We start from the raw sequence: 25,035 nt of genomic DNA, 5'->3' as shown, positions 1-25,035 counted from the left end.
AAATTGAAAGGGCAGAATAAGGGGCGCCTGGGTGGCTCAGTCGGTTGAGTGACCGACTCTTGGTTTTGGCTCAGGTCCTGACCTCCGGGTATTGAGATCGCGTCCCTCCCCCCCAACCCCTACGTCCCCACCCCCCCACCCCCAGGGCTCTGCACTTAGGGTGGATTATGCTTGAGATTCTCTCTCCCCTCTCTGCTCCTCCCCCTGCAGGCATGTGCGCACTCTCTCAAATAAATAAATGAATAAATAAAATCCTTAAAAAAAAAAAAAAAGAAAGAAAGGCAGAGTGAAAAATCCACCAAACATACAGGGCAATCCCTTCCTCGGAAATGTCAGAGGACACACGAGCACTAATGATATTTTATTTAGAAGACAGCAGCTCCAGCCAAAGAAGAACCACAGAGCACTGTGTCAGGCTGTCCATCACATCTTCCCAAGCATTTCCTTACAAAAAATCTGTAATCTAAACAAATAGCATGGCCATGCCTCCAGAACAGTCTTACTGCTCTTGTTCCTTTTCCAGCACAACAGCTCAAGTCCTCTTTGGGTCCTTAGTACTCAGAAGAAAAATATAACATTTTGTTTGAAGCATTCATGAAGGAAAATGATAACCAACTTGTAACCTGAGGTATCTTCAAGTCTGTCGGTTTGGAAGGAGGGTGGTATAAGAAGACATAATTACTGGATGATTCTCAGAAAGTGTGTTTATTCCCGCATGAAGTCTGGTGTTAGTCATCAGAATCGAGGAGAAGGCTTTTTCCTGAAGATTACGTAGCCAAAAAGTATCAATCCTGGAAGGAATAAACAGCACTCCCCCCTCTATCTCTTCTCTTCCCTTTCATTTCCTTCCTTCATCCTTGTCAGCTCTTAAAAACTGAACTGCTTATCAGCTGAAAATGACTGAGATTTTGTGAAGCATTTCAGAGTCAAGATAAAAATCATATTGTTGAAAAAAAAATCATATTATTGAAACTCATGGTCTTTTCCAAGGGTGTATATACCACAGGAGGTGACTGGCTCATAGAAGATGATGTGGACATTAGAACCTGCACATACAATACTTTAAAAATCTATGGTTCCCTGATAGCTATAATAGATAAAGAACTCCCACAACTCAACAACAAAAACCAAATAACCTCATTAAGAAAATGGACAAGGGGGGTGCCTGGGTGGCTCAGTCGTTAAGCCTCTGCCTTTGGCTCAGGTCATGGTCCCAGGGTCCTGGGATCGAGCCCCGCATCAGGCTCCCTGCTCAGCGGGGAGTCTGCTTCTCCCTCTCCCACTCCCCCTGCTTGTGTTCCCTCTCCCACTGTGTCTCTCTCTCTCTTAAATAAATAAATAAAATCTTAAAAAAAAAAAGAAAATGGACAAGAGACTTGAACAAACATTTCTCCAAAGAAGATATAAAAATAGTCAACAAGCATAAAAAGATGCTCAACATCACTAATTATTAGGGGAATGCGAATCAAAACTATGGGATACGGGGCCCCTGGGTGGCTCAGTCAGGCAAGCGTCTGCCTTTGGCTCAGGGGCTCAGGTCATGATCCCAGCCAGAGTCCTGGGATTGAGTCCTGCATCAGGCTCCAGGCTTAGCAGGGAGTCTACTTCTCCCTCTGACCCTTCCCCCTCTCATACTCTCTCTCTCAAATAAAGAAATGTTAAAAAAATAAACTATGAGATATCATCTTACACCCACTAGGATGGCTGCTATGAAAAAACAAACCAGAAAATAACAAGTACCAACTAGGATGTGGAGAAAGTGGAACCCTCGTGCACTGCTGGTGGGAATGTAAAATGGTGTAGCTGCTATGGAAAATGGGATGGCAATTGCATCAAAAAATTTAAAACACAATTACCATATGATCCCTCCATATCCCTTTTGGGTTATGTATACAAAAAAACTGAAAGCAGGGTCTCAAAGACATATTTCCACATCTAATTCACAGCAGCATAATTCACAACAGCCAGAGGTGGAAGCAGCCCGAATGCCATCTACAGTTGAATGGATAAAGAAAATGTGGTCTATCCATGTAATAGAATATCAGTCTCCGGAGGGAAGGACATTCTGACACCTGCTACAACACAGGGGAACCTTGACGGCATGACACTAAGTGAAATAAAGCAGTCACAAGAAGACAGATACTCTATGACTCCACTTATCCGAGGTACTCAGAGCAGTCAAACTCAGAAACAGAGGAGAAGGGTGATTGCCAGGGGCTGGGGTGGGGTAGGCAAAGAGGGCGGAGTTGCCTAATGGGTACAGAGTTCCCATCTACTGAACTACAGACACATTCAGTGGCTAAGATGGCAAATTTTATGTTATGTCTATTTCAACGCAATTAAAACAACAACTTGCAGCTCCCAGTATTTCCCAGTAGGACGGTGATGACGACTGTTAAGACTTCCTACGCATCCAGAAACATCTCTCTGAGAAGCCCAGAGAGCTGGGCCTCCAGACTTGGTGATGACGACTCAACATGACCAATGATGAATCCAACTGTAAAAGCCGCACTCATCAAAGTTTCATGTTTTATTTTCTTTTTCCCTACTAGCATGCATGTGTTGTGTATCTCCCCGCTGCATGCTTGTGAAGCTCCGACAACCCCCTGATTTGTGGAGGCCGCCTCTGAAGTGTCGCTCCGCTACCTGGGATTCCGGGCACGGCTCCACGTCCGGGTCCAGGAGAAGAGGACTCTGCAGAGTCAGCCTCCTTCCTCTTCCTTAGAGAATTCAGTAGCATGCCCACACAGTCCTCCTTCCCCCTAAAATTCACTAAGTTCTCTCCAGAGAAGAGGTGACCGCTTACCTCTTTCTGCTCTTGGCCTTCAAACTGAACTCAGTGCAACTTGGCAGTGATTCCTGTCTAAAAATTACAAGCTAGATTAATATTCAAGGTGCCCTCCACCATCCATCATGACTGACCACCCTGTGCCATCCCATGTCCTTTGTTTTCCAGATATACTTCCAGGTTTAGAACCCAGAGGCGCCACAAAATAACAATCTACTTTATAAACCTTCTCTTGTATCTCAAACACAAAGGACCACAGTGAAGGTGGAAAGTTGGAGAAGGGGGTGAGAAATGGCCAGGGAGAGAACAGATGCCCCCAGAATAAATGGAAACAGTTTTTGGAAGGATGCATTAACAAAAGAGACATCAGATCCATCTGGAAAGTATTCTAACAAAATAAAAAAGCCCTTCTCTACTATGTGCAGCAGATTACAAAACTCCCTGAACAACAAAGCTCTATGACCAACTGAAAAAGCAAAACAGAACCGAAAGAAGAGCTCCTTCTAGGGATGGCCAGTCACCACGAACTTGGGAGCCTCTTTCTGGTGTCAGGGGCATGCCTGGTGCCACGTGCAAGAGCCCTTCCTGCTGCAGTGCCCCGCTGTGTACGTGCATGCGTGCGTGCGTGTCCTCCAGGTGGTGATCGGTGCGAAGGGCCCCAAACACCAATGAAGTCCAACCTCTCCTCCACCACGCCCCCCTCCCCCATGGAAATGCCGCTGCCTCTCTCGGGGCCAGTGCAGGGCTTCTGAAACCCCTGGGGCTGAGATCTCCAACTTGGAAGCCACCCTTACTCTGTCAGCTTCCCCTCCATTTTCTTGCACAACATGGTCATAAAAAATGGAAAAAATGTGGCCATCTGAGGACCTAATCAACAATGATTCTTCTCTTTCGTCACTGCCCTGGTTATTTTGCATTGCTGGGATATAAACAACACATGAGCCCACTAACCCCTCGCCCCTTCGTCGTTTGTTCAGTGCAGACACTTCAAAGGATGCTGGGCGGGCATGATGAGAGGGCACAAGAAGGCCCCAATCCCAACCTGTCTTAATTACTCCCCCCACCACGTCTATCAACACTGGGACACCGGAACACAGCCACAGAAGAAATCTAGTGTGTTTTCAAAAACATCCAGAAAGAGATTCAGCCACCTCTCTGGCTGCCTGTTCCAGGGCTCGGTAACGGTCCAAGAATGTAGTAACCCTCTAACTCCCTCTAAATCAGATTTGAGACCTTCTCCTTTTTCATACAGGTCTGAAAGTAGCAGGCCATTGTGTAAAAACCTTTTATTGACTTGAAGTTCTTCATCAGACTGTCCCTCGCTGGCCCGAGGATGAATAACCCTGGAGCATTTAGCTCTTTCTGGGCTCTAATTTCCAACACTTTAACCATCCCTCTGGTTCTGCTCTAGACTCTTGAAATCTTCCTTCACACAGGAGGCACCGGCTGACGACCCAAGCTTTGAGTGATGGTCCCACCGCACGGCATCTTCAGGCCATGTGCCGCTGGAACCCCGGCCCCCACCCCACGCTTGGCCTACACCAGGGTGCAGGCGGGGGACTTCCTCATCTCACAATCAAGCTGCCCCCCACCCCTTCTTCTCTACTCCTGCTTTATGTTAGCAGAAGAAGGGAAGGGAAAAAAGGGAAGGAAGAAAGGAAGAGGGCAGAAAAAATACAAATGGGAACTAAGAATTTATAAAAATATGAGAAATTATTTTAACAGGAAATACAAGCCAAAAGATTCGTTTTACCAGATGAAAAGTATATAAGAACAACAAACTTTTGCGTCTAGACCTGCAGCATATTTTCACACACAATGTTTCAGTGTTTTCTACCGCCCTTTGAATGCCCGGCGAACGCCCGTGAACACAAGCTGATTTGTCCTGTTTCAGGTTTGTGCTAATAGGTAAACATGAGGGGAGGCTTAGCTGAATTCCAAGACATAAGTTATTTCATAAACATCTGAAGGTTTGTTTTCTAAAGGCAAAGAGGGAAGCAAGAGATTATGAGAATTTCATTTTCACAATAATGGCTCCGTGTTTGTTCCTCTAACAAAGTGTAGTTCCCAGCCATGCCCCGGCTCTCACATCCAAAGCCAGAGCCAATTTCTTCACATTAGAAAAAGAGACAGCTTCAGGAAAGAGAACCAGTTAGGTCTTTTAGAGCGGCTCTGAGAGATTTTTCAGGGGGGATAGAAAGCACTAACCTGTGTTGTTTTAATCCGCCGAAAACGACAAGTTCTCAAGTTCCCCTGCAATCTTCTAGCGGGTTTCCTGTAAATGTCGCATGTGCATTATACTTCCTCACTGCACCGTCTCTGATGGCCTCCCTCAGCGGTCGGAGGCATGTGATAAGATCGTCTCGTTGCCTGCTTCACACTGGGGTAACCCTGCTTCTAAAGGAATCTTTGTCACCCCGAAGGGGTCCCCCAGCTTGTTTTAGGCATCCCTGGGACACAGGTAAAGAGACGACTGGCCTGGGAGAAAGGCAGGGAAGAATGAGGTCTGGACTCCTGGCACCTGGAACCCCGCAGGGGTCGGGGGGTAAGGGAGAGACAGGGACTCTGGAGCCCCAGGGTCCCCCGTCATGGGGCTGGGGCAGCAGCTGAGAAGGGGCAGATTGCTCCCAGCACAGCCCCGGGTGCTCTGCTGTCATCTGGACAGGCCCCGGCACTGCCGCTCTCAGTCCTGCCCAGGAGAGACCGGCCCTGGGCCATGGCGCTGCACCTAGGAGGTCCCCAGGCTCCTCTCTGGAGGGCACCACCACGGAGAAGCACACCCAGGACTCAGCTCACATTTCTGGATCCTGCAGTGACAAGAGCTACTCACTCTAAATTTCCCTGGCCAGTCTCAAGTTCACATCCAGTCTATTCAGTCCTGGTATCAGACCGTGTGTCCTCATTCTTGGTTCAGCAAACAAAGCCACGTACTCTCTGCCTTATTTAATCTGCCAGGTTAAATAACTGGCAGACATTTTTACTCCCCCCCCCCCGCCGCCGCAATGGTCTCCAAAATATGCCAGGTTTTGGTTTCCCTGCGGGATGGTGGTGGTTTCTTGGAGGCATGCAAGCCCTGGCAGTGGGTGGCCTTGATGCTGGCCTGGCCAGAGCCCCGGTATGCCGCTCTGTGCCCGCCGCAGCAGGGAGACAAGAGCTGAGGCAGGGTGCTGTTCCTAGCTTTCTTGTTCCTGCAGTCAGTGCCTTCCTCTCTCCTTTCACGATTCCGCTAGCTCTCTGGAGGTCCACACATAAGGAGTTTGCGGATGTAGGAAGCGGTGTGTGGGAGTAAAACCATGTCCTGGACCGAGGGGAATAGTCTGCAATTTGTACAACCTGACTCAGTGCAGAAACCCCAAAGTTGTTTCTGTTTGGCTACCCTAGCCTAATTCTTTTCTTAAAAATGCTTTTAAAGGGATTTTCTTTTTTGGTTGTTTTTTAGAAAGGTAATTGTAGACAATCTCACTGTTCCAAGTCTTGAAAATATTACCCTATAATTCCCCCATGAAGTTTTCCATGTGAGAACACCGAGTAAGGAAAGGAGTCTTGAGATCAGGACTCTGGACCACAGTGGCGCTCTGGAGTCTCAGCACATGGTTACATTTCTGGCTCTGAAAACATGCATAACTGTTTCACCAGCCTGACAGCTGATGGCTGGTTTTCTGATTGAACTGTACAGTTAGCCAGTTGAGTCAAGATGGCTAGAAGCATGACATTAGCTTTAAAATAGGAATAACGGTAAAATTTTGTTATCTTGGAAAAACAAAATACTACACAGACGCTAAATAATAATGACTCCATTTGAATGTATTTAGAAGGGCCACAATTTGGGTTAAACTACCAGTTCCAGTTTTCAACTACGTGGTGATGTATGTCCTACTCAAGCCACGTTCCATGTGGAATTTTTAACGGTCTTAACAAAACGCTTTATAATTTTCCTTTAAAATCCCTAACCTGGCCTGTGAAATTTTTTTTTCTGTTTTGGTATTTAAAAAATTTTAACAGACTTTATTTTTTAGAACAGGTGTGGATTTACAGACAAATCCAGAAGAGAGCAGAGTTCCTACCCATCCGCACCCAGTCTCCCCATTATTGAAATTTTATATTTAGAGTGATATGTAAGTAACAATTAATAAGCCAATATTGATACAGTGTTATAAACTGAAGCCCACAGTTTATTTAGATTTCCTTAGTTTTTTCTCTAATGTCCTTTTTCTGTTCCAGGATCTCAGCCAGGACATCACACAACATTTACTCATCATGTCTCCTTAGGCTCCTCTTGGTGGAGACAGTTTCTTAGACTTTCTTTATTTTTGATGACCTTGACAGTTTTGAGGAGTACTGGTTTTATGCAGAATGTCCCACAATTGGGATTTCTCTGACGTTTTTCTCACAATAAGACTGGAGTTACGGCTTACTTGTCAGGTTTCACCTCCTTCCTTACTGTATCTTCTGGAAGGAAAATCTTGAGGGTGGAGTTATCTATACAAATTATTTGGAGTTCTTCTGCATGGAAGATTTGTCTCTTCTCCTCATTTATTAATTTATTCAATCATTCATTTGTATCGGTATGACCTCATAGATATTTAGTGTATACTTTGGGTTACAATTCAACACTACTTGATTTATTTTGTTGTTGGAAGTGCTCCACCTTTGACTATTGGTCTTTCAGTTGGTTCCTGTGCTCCTCTGACACACTCCTCTTAATATTTTTTGAATTTTGTTTTTGAGCCCGTCTTTAGTTCCTGGCATTACAAGATGCTCTGGGCTCATCATGTATCATACCTCTCCAATTGTCCATGATTGTTTTTTTCTGTCTTGACAAGAAGGAAAGAAGATAAACCTACGGACCTGAAAAACACTTTTTGCCTTCAATTTTCATTAGTTCTGCCCCATGTGTTCGTAAAAATCTTTTTTTTTAAATTGCTTTCATAAAATTAGTCTTAGCCTCTACCAGCAAGAAAACACCAAATCGCCAACTGAGTGAAATTACATTTCCTTAATTCGAAAATGCATATTTGTGTTGGTTGTGTTTTTCTCCTTCATATTTTAACATTCCTGGAATCGGGGTGTACATTTAGTACTATGTCTTTTTCCGCCCCCTCCTTTCCTGTCATTGAGTTGATGGAGACCTTACAGTTGACGGTGTCTTGGGAATGGAGCAAGTACAGCCATCAGTTAAATTCTTGTTTGGACCACAGGCATCATTTAACGACTTTCACTGATTTTCCCCCCACTGAACAAGTATTTTGATTAAAGTGCTTTGATATGTAACATCTACAGACATTTTAAAAACCCCAAGATTTTTACCTACTCCTGGATACGTTCTAACTTTACCTCAAACCACGAATTCTCATCAAGCCCTAAATATAGACAAAAGGTGGGGGGCGGGGATTGTTCAATTCTTTCCACTTTGTTCTGGGTTTACTTTGACTCCTTTGATGTTTACCATGTCACTGTTTCAAGATCTCCCGAATCCACCATCATCCCTGAGGAGCCCAGTGCTGTTGCTGAAGGGTGGTGAGGATGAGGTTTCACTCGTGTTGATGAGGAGTCATGGTGCTTACCTAGCAGAGGCAGGTCAGGAAGGACTCTGTGATTCTGCCTTTCCTACTCCAGGAAGCCAACCGATTGCAGCATGGCAGAACTGAGCATTCCTCTCTCTGTGGCCAGGATCTTCTCTCCAGCTCATGAACCACTCCTGCTTCAGCAGCATTGTGCTTTACAGATTTTTTTTCTTTTAATGGATGGAGACTTGTTCAACCATTCACTACGGGCATATTTCACAAAGTCACAGATGAAATGCCCAATCTTTTCATCCGGGTAGGCACAACTTGGCTATTCTAAACACCCTTTTCCGGCCCACTCCTGTGTAAGATGTACTAAGATACTGAATGTGCCCTAATGATCTCAGCAGCCTCCAGAAGAGACTGGAAGAGATGCTACCCTGACTTTTTTAGGCAGCCACTGACAAAGGCCTTCCCACCTGCCACTTTACAGATCCCCACTCTACAGACAAGCTAACCAAGTAGAAGAGGCTAAATAATCTGTCCAGAGACCTCTGATAAGTCTGAGGCCAACATGGAAATTCAGCTCTGCCTGATGCCAGAGACTCAGGGAGTAAGGCTACTCGTGATGCAGACAGGTGTACCATCTATACCTCAGAAACGGGCACTTAGCTGAACATAATTCTGTTCCCTAATTATTTTCTGCACATGATTTTCACCTTGACCAAACCTAAGTGGCAATGAGGGCAGGGGCAGTGTCTCCTATCCCATTAACTCAGCTTTCCAGGCTCACCCCAGCAGTTTTCCTGTTAACACTGTACTTCTGCCTACTGCCAACCTGATTTATTTCTTTTTTTTTAAAGATTTTATTTATTTATTCATGAGAGACAGAGGGGGAGAGAAAGGGAGAGAGAGAGAGAGAGAGAAGCAGAGGGAGAAGCAGGCTCCCAAGGAGCAGGGAGCCTGATGCGGGACTCGATCCCAGGACCCTGGGATCATAACCTGAGCCGAAGGCAGACGCTTAACCATGTGAGCCACCCAGGCGCCCAACCTGATTTATTTCTAATTTATTAGAAAATTCAGGCTTTTTTTTTTTTTTACAAAGATTTATTTGAGAGAGAGAGATCGAGAGAGAGCACGAGTGGGGTGAGGGGCAGAGGGAGAGGGAGAATCCCAAGCAGACTCTCTGCTTAGCGAGGAGCCCAACACAGGGCTCAATCTCACGACCCTGAGATCACGACCTGAGCCGAAATCAAGAGTCGGATGCTTAACCAACTAAGCCACCCAGGTGCCCCAGAAAATTCAGACTTTTTCTAATAAAGGTAAATAATTTCCCTTAACTATTTCCCTCCTGCTACTTTGTTTTATTTTTTCATTCATTAGCTTCCTAAAATACAAGCTTGATTTCCAGTCCTTTGAAATAAACCCTTAACTTTTAATTTAAGTATACTTTTCATCTTATCTCACACATTTAAATGCATCATATTTTTTTTTTTTTTTAGTAGGCTCCATGCCCAGCATAGAGCCCAACATGGGGCTTGAACTCACGATCCTGAGATCAAAACCTGAGCTGAGATCAAGAACTGGACACTTAACCAGCTGAGCTACCGGGGAGCCCCTGATGCATCATATTCTTTATGATGACTATTTAGAATAGTCTATCGTTTCAGTAGTAATATCCTTTTTCACTCAAAAATTAGTTAAAAGGATCATATTTTAGTTTCTAAGTGCTTGGATGGAGGTGGGGGGCAGGAACCATCTTGTGTTAATTTTCAATGCTATGTTATTTTTATATGTGGCTAGTATGTCTACTTCTTGGTTAATTAAAAAGTTTCTTTGTGGTGTGGTATTTCATCAATTTTTGTAAATGGTTCATGTTCTCTAAAAAATTTGTGTGTATTTAAACAAAAAAGAGCAGGAAATAACCCCACTGGATGTGGAAATTCGAAAAAAAATTGGGTGTATTTCCTATTTGTTGGGTTAGGGAAATAATGATAACGATGTTATTAAAAACTTCTGTTCCTGGGGTGCCTGAATGGCTCAGTCAGTTAAGTGTCTAACTCTTGATTTTGGCTCAGGTCATGATCTCAGGGTTATGAGATCCAGCCTCATGTCTGGCTTTGTGCTGGGTATGGAGCCTGCTTCAGATTTTCTCTCCCGGGTGGCTCAGTCGGTTAAGCACCTTCCTTTGGCTCGGGTCATGATCCCAGGACTCTGGGATCAAGTCCCGTGTTGGGCTCCTTGCTGGGCAGGGAGCTTGCTTCTCCCTCTGCCTGCTGCTCCCCACTGCTTCCTCTCTGACAAATAAATAAATAAAATCTTAAAAAAAAAAAAAAGATTCTCTCTCCCTCTCCCTTTGCCCCTCCCTCACTCCACCTGTGCAAAAAAAAAGTCTTTAGTTCCTCTGTATTTTTGCCTACATGATTAAATTCTGAAAGCATTTTATTAAAGTCTCCCACTATGATTATGAAAAACTTTGTGTGTTTTGAAATTTTTATCTATTTATATTTTTATTTGTATTATTTTATTTGTATTTTTTAACAGATTTTATCTAACTCAGTGCTAAAACGGTCAGTGCGTAAAGGGTCATTATTATTGACTCTTTTTTGATTTATATCTCTTATTTTTCTATGTCTTGTTTAATAGTTTTACTATTTAATCCTACATTTTTTAAGAAAAGATTATTTACTTTAGAAAGAGTGTGTGTGAGCAGGGGGAGGGGAAGGGGGGGAGGGAAAGGAGAGAAGCAGACGAACACAGGGCCACTGAGCTCAAGAGCCCGATGCGGGGCCCAGTCCCGTGACCCCAAGATCACAACCTGAGCTGAAACCAAGAGTCAGAGCCCAACTGACTGAGCCACCCAGGCAATCCTACACTTTTTAATATTAATATTATCATCCCTACTTTTGTTTTGTTAGTCAGCATTCACCAGCCTGTCTCTTTAATTTTGGTATACATATGACTCCTGGAGATGGCATATAGCTTGATTATCCTTTTAATCAATCTGTGAGTCACTGACAAAGGAATTTCAGCTAGGCACACTTATTATTATATGTTTGTCTTACTATTGCCATCTTATCATTTATCTTGTTATACTGTTTTCTTCTCATTTTTCCCCTTTTCTTGACTTTTGCTGTTTCACCATGCTTTTTATTTTTGTAGTACCCTCTACCCTGGCTACATGTGTGTGTTTTCATATGTAATGGTTTAGAAATCCTACTTATACTTTGTTCTAAAAATCAAGTACATGTGACCTTTCCTGATAAACATCAGAGAACCTCATAGAAGAACCCTGTTATTGGTAAGGTCAGTCCAGTGTTCTGGGAAATTTCATGGTAGGATCATGTTAATAATAATAAATTGTGTCTATGTGGGGAGGCTAATAATATTACACAGAAATCAGAAACCCTTCTAAGAGAGTATGCTGCCAGGTCTCCATTCACTTCCCTCCCACCCTTCTTATAAGAAGGACTATGGCTCACAAATCATGTGGGTAAATGTGGGGTAGAAGGACAGCCTAGAGTGTCTGGGAGACAGCTAGGGCCATCCCAGGGAATGCTTCTGCAATCAGGCCTCTGAGACACGCAGGCACTTTGGAGATCTGTAGAAGTATCTGCCGAAGGGCGGCTGTAAGGGCAGGTTTCCAGCTACCTCACTTCCAGTCACTGGACTTCATCATTCTATTCAATCTATTTTATCTTCATCATTCGGGCTATTCTAGAATTAGGAATTAGGTAAGAGCTCAACAGTAGATCGCAAGAATGTAAACATATCCTCTGAAGAGTTGAGAAATTCAAATGAGAAAATGTTACTAGACGCACTTAGAGGCTAGAATTCTCAGTTTCCTTCTCAGTCTAGTTAAAAAGCACAGTAACTGACAAGAATCTACTTTTTACCTCAAAAATTAGGTGGTTTCCACTTTTTTAAAGCTTTGATATCAGTGCAGGGCTGATGGGGAAATTCTGGCCAAAGAATATCTAAGCAGGTACTGTTTGTGTGTATTTGTATATGTGTATGTGTTTGAATGAAGGTTAACATTAAAATTCCACATTTAGTTTTTCATGGAGACTCTTAGGACCGTGTGAAGGAGGGAATAGGGACAAAACGGTTAGCAACTGTTTGAAAACCTGCTGGTAACTCTCAATTAACTGGACTAAGATCCCGGTTTGGCCACAAAAAAGTGATAAAATATCTTAAAAAATGTTTCTGTTCTAACATAACACATTCTTAAAAATTAATTTAGCTTCATAAACATTGTATGAGTTAAATACTATTTTTAATTGTTTTCATAACACAAAAGGGGAGACCAAGTTTCCAAGAGTTATAAGGATTTATTCAAACCAGTAAATAAGGGATAGAACCAGGATTTAAACCCAAAGCTTATGACTGAGAGTCCAGTGTCATTTCCAGTATCCACCAAAACTGTCTCCTTGTTGTTCTGTCTCCGAGAGAAACCCAAACCCATGCACACCACATGTGCGTTGTTGAGGGATAAACTGCGGTGAGGCACGCCCTTGGCAGTCAGTGCTTCACAATGTAGGTCAGTTCAGCCAGACCCCAGAGCAATTGTTTCTACACTGACCCTGGGGGGTTTGGGGAGCATTATGTCATGCCAAAGGCTTTCCTCATTCACAATCATGCAAAAAGACACCATGCATCACGTTTCTGAGCCATTGGAGCAGCTAAAAGAAGATGGAAAGGTCAAGAAAGTTCTCTTGCTTATGCACTGCACTTTGGTATATTTGTTTATGCCACTGTAATGTAATCTAAGCCAGAATGGTCAAGACCCCTGGCCAGAGCCCTTCAAAGCCAGAGCCCTACCTAGCATAGTGATTCTTCTTTGGCACAACTTGAGGGTCTGATGCCAACAACGAAACTGGCCTTTTGCAACATCATGCAGTTGAATTCCAAATATCCCCTCACTCATCTTTGTTGCTGATCAAAACACTGAAAGGATCTGGCAAATTCCCTTGTTCATAAAAAGACTGGCTAGGGACACATAGAAAGCCTTGCCATTCACCCAGGATGAGTTTTAAGAAGCCTCTAGATACAGAACTCCAGAGGTAATAGACAGAACCCAGATACTCTCACACATTTGTGGCTCTTTTCTTTCAGGCTGAATAGAAACTAGAAGAATACAAGTCAGTATAAAGAATTCAAAAGCGTACCAAGGGTGTTGGGAGAGATCATGAATGGGTATTATGCAGATTTGTAGCTCTGATTCAGGACCTGTGTTTTCCTCACGTATACACATAACATGGGACCAAGAGAATACCTAATTAATTGCCCATTTGCACAATCTTCCTATTCAGAGGCATCCCTCCCTTCTACAGTTAAGAGCACATAGAATAGGGCAGAATTGGTAAACAAGCTCACGTCACTCCTAAAAGGAGGGATTCTGGAATCAAACTACCTGGGTTCAAATCCCAGATCCATTACTTACTAGCTGCAGTGATTATGCTTTTGGGTCCCAGTTTCCTCATCTGTAACATGGGGATAATTTAATGCGTGTTGAATGCAATGCCACATTCAAAGAGCTTAGCCAGTGCAGTGCATAAATGGTGGCTACTATTACTGTTGGCAGGTGGAAATTTTACTATTAGGAAATTCTATGTTAGAATTTCTCATAAGGAATGCAGCTGGAGTCAAACGAGTTTTATTTCTGACGGTGCTATGAGGCAGGAAATAAACTTCAGGATTCAGGGGCAGTGGAGCTACAGATCATCCAGTCATCCTAGAGAGGCCCAGTCTATACAGGAAGTAGAACAGAAAATCTCTAATGATTACTTTGAGCCTGGACTCATGATGTAGCATTTATGCTTCTAAATTTGAAAGAGTTGGATGTATTTGTGTCTGATAAAAAATAAGAAGGAAACTAGAATGTGAATTTTATCTCCACAATTTAAAAAAAAAATGAGGCAAGTTTCATGGCCAGTGAAAAACTATGTGGATGAGAGAGACAAAGAGAGGTTTCACAGCAGCCATGAGTGCAGGTGAAGGAACAGATGTCTACGTGGAATGTTGGAGAGGCTATTTATATGGTGTGAAGTATAAAACCTTTAAGTCGTGGGGCGCCTGGGTAGCTCGGTCGTTAAGCATCTGCCTTCGGCTCAGGTCATGATCTCAGGGTCCTGGGATCGAGTTCTGCATCGGGCTCCCTGCTCAGCGGGGAGCCTGCTTCTCCCTCTCCCACTCCCCCTGCTTGTGTTCTCTCTCTCGCTGTGTCTCTCTCTGTCAAATAAATAAATAAAATCTTTAAAAAAAATAAAAAATAAAAATAAAACCTTTAAGTCGTGCCTTTTAGAAAAACTTCAGTTAAAGAGATATGTTATTCTTCAAGGCTTTCTGACTTTCTGATGTTTTCTTTGAATGAGACTCCAAGCAGAATCTGGACCAAGCAGGGTCTTGAGATTAATTCAGCTGAGCAACATCAAACTCAACCACATGTGTTTATCCTCTATTTTCTGGATTATGATTTGGATTCTGAAGTGCCTGCAGACAGGGCTGAATTACATGATTCTGTAAAGGAGGTAAACTTTCAAAAGATAAACATCTCCCAAGATTTTATTGATTACTTCACTCACAGTCATTTTGAACAGCTAACACTACATTTTGTCTTTCAGTATCTATTATTTTCTTTGCCTTTGAGCAACTTCTAGAAGTAAAGTTGGTGCTCTGGGAAGTACCTAATATAAAGTAAGATGCTATTTACTAAATTACCATTGCATATCTCCCAATGATATACTTACTCATCGTGCTAAAAACATAATATCCACCGATTAACTTCCAAGACACATTTATGTACAAAAACGATCAGATCTCTTTGTATTTAATAACAGAAGTGTGTTTATTTTGAAACATATTTCCTTAACATTTTATATAAACTGCATTTTAACCTTGGGGCACTGTGGATCATTAATAATGGATAAGAACTAATGGAAGTGTAGGCAAAATAGGAGTAAATGGTATATTACAATGAGCTGATTTTCTAAAAACAAATTTTATTTCCCTTTTAATTGAAGAATTATCACAACTCTAATATTCATTAAAGCATGCTGAAATTCTTAGTAACTAGACTTTATAGGTATGAAGTCTTCCTAAGCAAGACGGATTCTGCAGGGAGAAGAGAAGTTGTGACAAGTAGTGTGCCACTTAATGTACAACTTCCGCTTTAAAAAAAATTCATCTAGCTTGATTAAAGACAAGGATTTAAGGTTACCAAAACACAAACAAACAAGCAAAGCAAAGCAACACCACCACTGCCCTGCACTGTCATTAATGATAAATTGCCTGATGCTACCCAAATTGTAAAAAAAAAAAAGAAAAAAACTCTAGGAACTCCCAACCAAACGGTGCAAACTGTGGACTGACACACCTTGGCATTACGTTTCTCATTTGCGCAGTTGTAGAGCAGCATATTTTACTTACCTAAAGCCAACTCTTTACTCTTGAAGGAGAAACACGCAGAAAATAACGTACACAGTGACAGCCCTTTCATCCACTATCCGCATGAGCACGGCAAGCCCCCCCCCCCCCCGCCACCCGGCCCGGGGATCTGGAGATGAGAGACCTGAATCTGTGGTTGTCACCAGCATGTCACAGTGGGTGTGATTCCAGGCTTTAAAAACACATATTTTTCACATGCCAGGGCCCATAAATGGCAGCCAGCCACTTCATCTGAAGGTCAACCAAGGAAACCGTGATCAAGAGTAATTCCAGGGGCGCCTGGGTGGCTCAGTTGGTTAAGTGACTGCCTTCGGCTCAGGTCATGATCCTGGAGTCCTGGGATCGAGTCCCGCATCGGGCTCCCTGCTCGGCGGGGAGTCTGCTTCTCCCTCTGACCCTCTTCCCTCTCGTGCTTTCTATCTCTCATTCTCTCTCTCTCAAATAAATAAATAAAATCTTTAAAAAAAAAAAAAAGAGTAATTCCAAACAGACGCCATTTCTCCCTTAGCCACCACTGTAAACCCTGACTTCTCCCAACGGCACTGTGCCAGAAAAGTCAATCTCCACATGGTTTCTCCAGTTCTGACAACGGTCGCGCAGAGTTGCTGCTGTTTCAGTGACTTTTAAGGCTCCGTTATGGACACAACTCCTTCTGGGCAGTCCCTCCCCCGTGTTCTCCTTCTGCCAAGTTGATGAAGTCAAGATTTGAGACAGACTTTTTTCTTTTTTGGGGGAACAAACCCCTTTTTGTGGTTGTCCAGCACCTATGAGAGTTTCGTGTCTCTCTCTGAAGGAGACAGGAAGTTTGGGGCATACTAGCACAGAGTTTGGCAGCATTATTGTGCTACCCCAACAACCAGTCCCATGCTTGACACACTCCCTGCCACAGTCCGCTTTATCATCTCTTTTAAAAAGTAGGGAATATGTAGCAAAATAAATAAATTACGCTCCCCCTCTCAGGACATAGCTGATTGACACTTAGGGCACTGTCTCCCGTGATGCCAATCTTGGCCTTGGGTCAGGGGTCAGCCTCTTCCTTCCAGACCCTCCCAGGTAGAGCCACGCCCCCTCACTCCACAGTACGGGTCACCTACTACACACTCCTTTCACACCCTACATCCTCCTGGGAGGGAGAAAGGGGCGTTGCACCTTGTAGGTGTTTACTGAATGAATGAGAGATTACTGCCTCCCAACAATAAAGAGCAGAGGAGTCCCTCTGTCTTAACAGTCCAGCTCACCAGCTTTATAAAGGCTTCACTCTGTGTATGCACAAAGAAGAGATTCAAAAGAAAAAAATGCTAATTCAGACTCTAAGTTAACTAGTCCAGTAATTTATAGACCTTAAGGCTGAATCTGGATATAAAACTCTGGTTGTCCCTCCTTCCTCAATCTCCTGTATATGGAGGTATTTCCTGGCCCTTCCACTTCCACTGAATCATAACGCCATCTGATCGCTCTTCTCAAAAAGGATGGACTCTCTTTAGCATTTTTTGTTTTCTTTTTAGGATTGAACATAAACAGTACACCTCCTGACAATATTTTTAACAGAGAGACAGGTATCCAAACAAGAGAGAAAGTTTGACACATAGAAAGCACCCAATCTGTCTTCAGGCATACCTGTGCTGGGGACTTCTGTTCTGGTTCAACATGCCCATGGGCTCTCTTCAGAAGGATGGGTCAGTGAGAAATGCCCAAGCAGGTGCCTGCCACACAGCTTAGAAGAACCCAAAACTTTGGTGAACTTATGTGTACAGAGACAAGCTAATTAATTGGTGTCACGTGTGCTGTGGATTTGTCACCTTAACCTAGGAACTTTACTTCTGACCACAGGGAGCTGGCTTTCTATGTTGCTGGCTGGGCTGAAAAGGCAGCAATTGGAAAGAATAAAGATTTCTCCACACAGCCTATTAGAAGGGGTCTGCCTTGTGAACTGCCACACCTTGATTTTTCAAAATTCAGACTGAACTGTTCATTAAAAGACCACTGAACTGATTCCAGATGGAAGTATGAAGACTACTGTTACAGTTCAGTTGCTTCTAAAGTACTAGCTACCTCAGGCCCTAATAATCCAATCTTCCTGTATTTGCTCAGATTGCTTTATAAATATTCTTAATAGCACAAACTATTAGTGTTACCCATTAACCTAAAGTAATTACTATATTAAGTGTTTATGTGTATCAACAGTGTAATCTTAAAAAAAAAAACCTAAGTGCTTTTTAATGCATTGTCTAATTTATCATCATTGAGGAAAGCTGTTATTTCTACTTTAGAGGTGGTGACACGGAGTTACTGCTAAATGAAAAACAACAGGAATACACTCTTCCAAGCAAATATAAAATCACAGAAGAGCTTGGTTTGTCACCTTTCACCTTGAGTCAATAAATATCCGTTAAACAATTAGCTAACTTTCCCATGTTTACCTTGTATGGAAAAAAAAAAAACCTAGCAGTAATATGGCACATTTGATGGGAACCAGGTGGTTCTTACAGTCAAGATCCTACAAACACCATGATGTGTTATATGGCAACTACCCAAGATAGAAAGCCAGGTGACCCTGTTAGGTGAGTACCATAGTTATCCATTGCTGTGTAACAAATGACTCTAATTTCATTATCCTCATGGATTCTGTAGGTCAAGAATTCAGAAATGTCAGGATGGAGACAACCCTTCCCTGTTCTCTAACATCTGTGGTTTTAGCTGGGATCATTGATAAACTACAGGCGAGAACACTGGGACTGGAGAATCTACTTCCAAGATGGTTTCTTCATTTATTTCTGATACAAGGCTGGGAAGGCTAAAGGAAAGGCTCAACCAAGACAGTCAACCAGAGCACTTACATGTGGCCTCTCCAGCATCTAGCTGGACTTCTTACTTGGTGGCTCAATCCTCCAAAAGCAAGCGTTGCCAGTGAACAAGGCAGAGGTATGGCCTTTCAGGACCTAGCCTTGGAAGTTAAATGGGGCCACTTCTGTCACTGTCTCTTGGTCAGATTAGTCACAACCCTCTACTCCCACCAGATTCAAAGGAAAAGGACATAGACTCACCTCTCATGAGGAGAAATGTCAATGTATTTGTAGCCATGTTTTCAAACACCTACAGTGAGTCTTCAGTTTCCCACTGTCTGGCGCACCAATATTTTGAACTTGAACTATTATTGATAAGCATGTGTATTTATAGACTGTCAACCATAAATGGCTGCAATTATATCTGTAGATAATCATCTTCTGAATTGGGAGAGGTCATAGTCCCAGGGCAATATAATGCCTACATGGGTGTTAGGTAAATATTAATTTGGAATAACAACAAAGTAAACAACTGTTGGAAGATCTGTTGGCATGTGGGGCCCTTAATCTTATGAAAATTATTCGATGGTATAAAAAAAAGATTTTTTCCCCATCCCCACTAAGGCTACATAGCAATCAGATGCTTTAGTTAAATTAAACATTTAAGGAGCTAGGAAACTTAGGGGGAAACAATTTAACTTTATAGAACTAACTATTCAGCTTGAGGTGATAAACTCCTATCAGAGCAGGTAGAGAAGAAAAAGCAGGCTGGTATAAGCCAATGGAAATATTGGGCACTGGGGTTAACTACTGCACACATGCCCTTGCCTTAAGGTAGCTGAATTCAATTTTTAAAAAAATACTTAACTTTCCAGAATCAGCACTTAGACCACAGCTTATGATCTGTGATTTAGATTCGGTGGTGACTATTTCCCAGGTTTATGGGTTTTTGCTCTGGTCCTACTGGTTGATTTTGTACTCCTCTGAGACTGGAAGATAAACACTCAATATATAATTCTGTGGTTAATAATAAACATTTATTGAGCATTTACTATGTTCCAAATACTGAACTAAGCTATTGTATCTTATTTAATGCTTAACAGTTCTTTGGGGTATTACCGAACACATTTCACCAATAAGGAAACTGAGCTTCAGGCACAAAGGTGATAAAGCTAGTGAATGGTAGAAAGTGGGTTCATACCTATATAGGTTTGACCCCAACACCTATGCTCTTAGCCACTGCATGTTATAATATGCTGCTTTTGATGAATGTGGCTCCCCTCAACTATAGGGTGGTGGCCCACAAGAAGGAGGTGTGCCTTTGCAGGTGCCTCTTTGGTTGTAACCCATCCAGTTACTCTAATTTTGGGACAGAAAGAGAAGTTTACTGGAGGCAGTGGATGTGCAGAGACAGTACTTCTCACCCAGGAATCCGGGAAGTTTAAGACTATATAGAAGCAGAGATCACTGTACCCCTGCACCCTGACTAAGTTTCTCTGGATACCTAAAAAGAAATCTCGAGTCTCAGCCTTCTAGATGGGCACTACCTCCACCATTGATGGTCTGATAGGATATCATCTCCCAGCAAGGCACTTATGCACGCATTTACCAGAGAAGCACAAGATACAGGATCACGGAAGTCAGCATTTCTGTGCTCAACAGCCTCTCCTGGCAGACCACCACATGATTTTCTCCTTCAAAATCTGTTTTAATGGGCGCCTGGGTGGCACAGTCAGTTAAGCATCTGACTCTTGGTTTTGGCTTGGGTCATGATCTTGGGGTCCTGGGATCAAACCCTACATCAGTCTCCACACTCAGTGGGGAGTCTGCTTGGGGTTCTCTCTCCCTCTCCCTATCCCCCATGCTCACTTGCATGCTCTCTCTCTCTAAAATAAATAAATCTTAAAAAAATAGTTGGTTGAATGAACCACTAAAGGAGTAGGTGAAAAATAAAATCTTTAAAAAAAAATTTGTTTTGAAAAATTCCCTTTAAAAAATCCTCCATTTCCTTGAAGAGAAAATTCAAATAGAGTTTTCATACATCAAACATATGACAGAGGCAGTTTTTAATCATTTAAATTATTTATCCTTCATTGTTTAATGCTTTATACAATTCCTCCATGCATAATTTATTATACCATTTATGTTTATTAAACATTGATCATGGGGACATGCTCTCTCTCCATTCTCTTAGGCTATAGATATTTCTCTGTCAGATCATTTGGGAATAGACAATTTTTTTTAAAAATTCACTTTAACAGTCTGTATATGTCCCTTCCTTTTCTTAGGATTCTTCCACAGAAGGACTACAGTTTACCTTAATGTGTTAACTGATCATTTCCTTTTTTATATAACAATAAGGCTTATCTGAAGGTCCACTGAGGCTTTCATAAAAAAGGCTTACTTTACTTTTCTAACTTATAGAATGCAGATGTAAAAAGGAGGCATGAAAAAAAAAAGATTCTAGAGTTTTCCATGATGGAGATCACAGCCTGTGGAGCCATCTCTCTCTTCGCCGTTTTTTTTTTTTTTTTTGCCTTTTTTACTCCTCAGGTGACTCATTTTCCTTGCCCTTATTGTGTCGTTAGTCACTTCTTAACTTTCTTTTACTGGCCTGAGTCTTTCTTCTACTTTTCCCAGTTTCTTCTCAAATCCCCTTGCCTTTGCACTTCTCAACCCTATAACCCGAATTGCTCTCTGCAAGCCCACAACCCCAAATCCTATAACTTTCCACCACCAGTGTCTACCACCCACCACCCTCAAAGTAAAAAAAAGGTTCAAGAAGGTGCCCTCCCTGGACACTCCTGCCTCAGACCAGGTCCGTGGGAGGCAGGAGAGAAATAAAAAGGAACAAAGCATGTCTGAAAGGTGTGGATGTTGAGTAGAAATTAAGAAGCACCTAGGATAACATAATATTTTAGTCTGAGAAAGGTTTGCAGTAGACTAGGACCCAAAGGAATCAAACTTGGTACATTCCAGTTGGTACTACCTGCCCACTCCAATTGGATCCACCCCTGCCCCTCTTCCAGGGTTCCCTACTGGAGTGGAAGAAACCATCACCAGCTGCCCAAGCCAGAATCCTGAGGGTCATCCTTGCCTCTTTCCTTTCACTCACTCCAATAACCAATCCATCACCAAGATGTGGAGATTCTTCCTTCTAGCATCTCTGGAATCCATGCCCCGGGCTCTATCCCCTTGCCTACCCACCATTCTCACTTGCCTGGCCCCAAAACAGTTTCCTGGGGGTCTCCAGCCCACGTACCTCTATTCTCAGCCTGCTGTAGCTGTGATCTCTCTGAAAGGCAGATATGCTTAAAATCCTCTTCCCATGATGACTGAGATCAAGTCTAATCATCTTAACATGGCCTACCAGGCTTTCAATATGTGATGAGGTTCCTGCTTAATTCCTTTTATTTTGTAAACCCTAGGTGTGACTCCTCCTCCCCCCTACCAAACACACCCACGCAGCTCTACTGTCCACACTGACTCTCTAGCCACACAGAACTTCTTTCAGTTCCACAGAAGAACCATGTTTGCACCTGTCTCTTGGCCTGGGAGCATGCTGTTCTTTTGCCAACAATTCTCTTCACCCATCTCCAGGATGATTCCTCTATCTTTCAAGCCATGCTCCCAAGGCGCCCAGCACTCCTCCAATTCCAGCACTCATGACTCTGCATGGTATTTTTCTGATGCTTGCTTTCCTCTGCTCCCCATAGACTATAAGCTCCATAAGGGCAAGCACCATGCTTTGCTTGTTCACCACTATATACTCACTGCCTGGTGCATGACATGCACTTGATAAGTATCATTTGACTGAAGAATGGTGTAGTCTGTACCACTGGTGGCCTCCAGTGAAGCATGCTTCCTGGTATTCACACTTTGTATGGTCTCCTCTCCTTGAGTTGGGCTGTTGTTTTAACAACAACAAAGCCATGGAAGTGACACCCTGCTAGTTCTGGGCCTCAGCCTTAAGAAGGCCTGGAAGCTTCTACCTCTGTGATCTTAACCACCCTATAAAAAGTCCAGCGACCCTGCTGAAGAGACCATGTGGAAAGAGGCCACCTGGAGAGTGAGTGAGAGGTCTTAATACTACATGAAGAAAAAGAGACGCCCAGCGATCCCTGCTTTCCAGCTAAGCCCTGACCCAGCTAACCTGCCATCTGAATGCAGCCCCCATCTGACTACAGCCAAGAGCAGCAGAAAAGCTGCCCAGCTGAGCTCAGCCCACATTGCAGTCTTGTAAGCAATTAAATGGTTATTGTTTTAAGCCACTATGTTTGGGGCGGTTTATTACATAACAGCATGTAATTGCAATAAACTAAATATATAAGTAAAAGGGAATAAGGATTTATTTCACAAATACATTTCATGTGAAGACAAGTCAATGTTTCTAACGAGCAGACCTAAGAAAACAGCAATAGAATTTAAAGGACATAGAGGAACTCATACCACCAGATCCATTTACAGCACATCACAATTTTCCTCTGACCTTTTCTTTGGTTTTAAGATATTTTCCAATGACAAGACTTTCCTTTTTTTTTTTTTTTAAGGATTCCTGGTCTGACATGAAAGTTAAGGAGTCCAACCAAGGATGCAATGTGAACATTACCACATGAATGGAAACTAGCCCATGGCCAACCCACCCTGCTGTTCCATTTCCTCTTACTCACCAGCAGTGCAGATCCACAGCTGTGGATGAGTACAGGGGGTTGCTGTGTTTAGGGGGGACTGGAATGTTGTGGGGGCTCCTGGCTTAGTTGGACTGGGCATCAAATGCTCAGTGTGAAGAATCACCCAAAGAACAGAATGGCCAATTTTGACTAGTAGGCCAATAGAATTAGTAGAAATAAATAGCTACTCACTCATGCCTTTAGCCGAGGCATCTAATCAATTACACACACACACACACACACACAAAATATTGATGCCCCATGGAGACAGCTGACGCACACTGTTATATAATCCAGGATATGGCTAGATTATTAAAAAAAAAAAACAACAAAAATCGTACATTTGCAGAATGAGGAAAAAGACTGATAAATGTATAATGGCTCGGCAGAGTTTTGGATTGCTACTTCTAATAACTGTGGCTCTTTCAGAAAGAAAAAGGATTATTACATAAGAACTATGGCCTAAGCAGAGTATGTCTCTTGTAAAAATTAAAAAAAAACAAAAAACAAAAAAACAACCAGAATGCCAGGAATATTTCCTAACAGTTTATACTGCACTACTACTTTGAATTTTCTGAGTGATGTCTGGTATAAAACTGTCAATATATTTTTGGGGGAATGTATCACATCTTTTAAAACTCTAATTAATAATTCTTACGTGATGGAGTTTAAAGAAGGGGGATTTGGAAAATCGGGCAGTGTGAATGTTGTATGTTTAGAAAGAGAAGGATCAGTTGCCAGTGTTTGCAGAACTCCACAGACACTAAGCGAGAGAAACAGAACCCGAAGCATAAACGTCAATGTCCTGTCAGCCGGTGAGATTGACCATGAACCCCTATCAAACACTGCTGAGAGGGAACAAAATCAAGAACTAAAAAATGGGAAATATTTCCCATTCTTTTTTTTTTTCTTCCCTAGCTAAGAGAGCTCTTCAAATAGATGCTGCTCCACGGCTCGCTGGGACCCAGCGCCCCAGGAGAACAGAAAATCTTGTTCTCTAACTTTTCCTTGTCCACGGAGTAACTTCTGGGGGAGGCACTGGACTGTGCTTTGGTTGTGGGAGAGAGGACAGGCTACACAGGCAATGAAAATGAGCCGGGCAACCCATTTTTACCTTCTAGGGAAGAGAAAACTCTGGCATACGAGCAATAGGATTTTGCAGCAGAAGGAACCCGGGAGATGATCTTGGTGAAGCCAATCATCTCAGACACAAGGAAGCGAAGGGGCACTGTGCTTTGTAGAAAAGATGGGGACTCCTCAGTCGCTAGGCCGGCCCGTTCCCATGATTTTCTTCAATAGGTATTTAGTAATTATTGGGTAGTAGGGTGAATGGTGAACGAGGAGGGCAGCCAAGGAACATCCAGGAAGGACATGCGATTCTGTCAGTGGTCCAGATGGGACTGGGACGCAGCAGGGCAAGAGAAGACAGGGTGGGGAGGGTCCTGAGGCTCAGAGGTTAAGGGAGAGAAGGGAGGAGGGAGACACGCAGCTAGCAAGGACGGTGTTCCTGCAACTGACACGAGACGCGCGGCTGCTGGGCCAAGGAACTCAGAATCACAACGACGTTCACTAAATACAACAAGCTCATACGGAATGACACTGTGCAGAATCCTACGAGCATCCTGTACCCTTGAAATGAGCAAAGCAGTGTAAGGCACCTTGGAAAGGTGCACGCTTGTTCAAAACATGTTCTGGGGGAGGTTCGCAGAGCCCCTCACCGAGCACCACGTGAGTTGGCACACTCCACCTCACCTAGAAAAGCCCCGCTTCTGTTTGGGAAAAAAAAAAAAAAAAAGAGGCCTATGCTTAAAAAACACAAACAAACTGAAAACTACTGGTGCAGC

The 25,035-nt window shown here is 43.0% G+C and overlaps 1 protein-coding gene across 7 annotated transcripts in view; it reads right to left on the bottom strand.

The window, feature by feature from the left end:
* The window catches only part of WIPF1 (WAS/WASL interacting protein family member 1), a 119,031-nt gene that overhangs the window by 71,598 nt on the left and 22,398 nt on the right, over nt 1-25,035 (bottom strand). For 2 of the 7 annotated variants that reach the window (XM_025849967.2, XM_025849960.2), the window contains exons 1-2: nt 4,997-5,082; nt 2,807-2,863 (exon numbers count right to left, since the gene is read on the bottom strand). The exons of 1 other annotated variant lie outside the window; for it this stretch is intronic. The gene's annotated coding sequence lies outside the window, so the exon portion shown is untranslated. Of the gene's footprint in view, nt 1-2,806; nt 2,864-4,996; nt 5,123-25,035 lie in introns of those variants that run through there. 4 more of the 7 variants (XM_073882239.1, XM_025849982.2, XM_025849975.2 and 1 more) reach the window with 3 other exon arrangements.

This window comes from Callorhinus ursinus, unplaced genomic scaffold (genome assembly GCF_003265705.2).
Source record: "Callorhinus ursinus isolate GAN/ISIS: 27379988/994484 unplaced genomic scaffold, GSC_fseal_2.0 scaffold2, whole genome shotgun sequence".
Taxonomy (NCBI): Eukaryota; Metazoa; Chordata; class Mammalia; order Carnivora; family Otariidae; genus Callorhinus; species Callorhinus ursinus.
The sequence above is the reverse complement of the archived record's forward strand: the minus strand, read 5'-3'. Positions and strand labels throughout refer to the sequence as shown.